The following is a 1596-nucleotide window of genomic DNA, read 5'->3' on the forward strand; positions in this document are numbered from 1 at the left end:
CAGTCTGCAGTGCTCTTCAATGTGAAAGTATGAGTGCATCACTCCACCTGGGGCAGGAGTCAAACTTCCAGGTGAAACTGGAGCTGCAACTTCTTTCCCTCCTGGATGCCACAGCGCAGACAGCAGACTCTCGGAATCACGGATGCCAGTGCGGGAAGAGGTCTTACAGTACACGGGTGCCCTGTTCAGTGCACAAACCCTCCATAGCCACTGCCTGGCTCATGGCAGCAATTCTGACAACCTCTTGCTTGGTCCATTTGCCTCCAGGATTTGTGCTTTCTAAGACCTTCAGAATGTGAAGTGCAGTGGGGAGAGATGAGGGAAGCAGGTTAAGACTCATTCTCCCTCTCTTTAGGAATTCTACCAGCTAACATATGGATCGAGCCATATGGGAATGCTGTTATGCTTCAGTCAAAATGATGTCAAGATCCTCCTGTAGTTCCTAAGTGTGATGATTGTGTTTTCAGGCTCATATGTGAGATGTGCCTCCCTCAGATCCTGTTACGACGTTGGCACATTACCCATCTGATGTGAAAAAGAAATGATATTGAATGTTGGCATTCATATAATTCAACCTAAACCATAGTGAACCAATAGTCAAAGTGCCACATTTATGAATGGGTTGGAAAATGCCCAATAATGTCACCAAGACAAGGCTGTCTGGGGAAAACTAGACTAAAAAAGGAGTATAATTGAGGCCTAAGTGGAGTTTCCACCTAGAATGGATGGTGACCATGGCCACAATGCACCTTTCTCTGAGCCAGGGGGGAATGGTGGTCCTCCCCCAACCAAGGGAGGGCTCATCTAGGTGTGCAGGTTGGGGACACCAACAGAGACGCTGTGAGGCAGGGAGGAAGAAGGCTTGCCCCTTTTCCTCATTGTGAATCCTAAAAACCGGCCCCTACACGTTGTCCTGCATTTGCTTATGGTACAGACACATTGTCTTAGTCCATTTGTGCTGCTGTAACAAAATATCTGAGACTGGGTAATTTATAGAGAACAAAAAATGTATTTCTTACAGTCCTAGAAGCTAAGAAGTCCAAGATCAAGGGCACCAGCATTCAGTGTCTGGTGAGGGTCTTCTTACATGTCGGAAAGTGGAAGAGCAAAAGGGATGATCTCTCTCTCTCTGGAGGCTCATTTATAAGGGCATTAATCCACCCCAAAAGAGCCCACCTCTTTGCACCACTACAGTGTAGATTATGTTTCAACATGAATTTTGCAGGGGACGTCAACATTTAAACCATAGCACACATCAAAGTAAATCTGGAAGCACGACATGGTTGACATGTTGAATTTCATGTGTCAACATGACTGGGCCACAGGGTGCCCAGGTGAAATATGACTTTGGGCTGTGTCTGGGAGGGTGTTTCTGGATGAGATTAGCATTTGAACTGGTGGACTCAGTAAAGTACGTGGCCCTCCTTAATGTGAGCGAGCCTCATCCAATTGTTTGAAGACCTGAATAGAACAAACAGCAGAGAAAGGAAAAAAAAATATTGCCACCCCCTTTTCTTTAGCTAGATCATCTCATGTCATCTTCTCCTGCCCTCAGGCTTGGATTTATACCATCAGCTTCCCTAGCTGTCAGTCCTT

General features: G+C 46.1%; 1 non-coding gene across 1 annotated transcript; it reads left to right on the plus strand.

Annotated features, from left to right (window-relative positions):
- Window positions 1-427: 427 nt before the first annotated feature.
- LOC118148473 (small nucleolar RNA U13) lies at window positions 428-531 on the plus strand. Its single transcript, XR_004735294.3, has one exon. It is a non-coding gene; the product is annotated as a small nucleolar RNA U13 (small nucleolar RNA).
- Window positions 532-1596: the final 1065 nt, after the last annotated feature.

The sequence above is a fragment of the Callithrix jacchus genome, chromosome 1, assembly GCF_049354715.1.
Source record: "Callithrix jacchus isolate 240 chromosome 1, calJac240_pri, whole genome shotgun sequence".
NCBI lineage: Eukaryota > Metazoa > Chordata > Mammalia > Primates > Cebidae > Callithrix > Callithrix jacchus.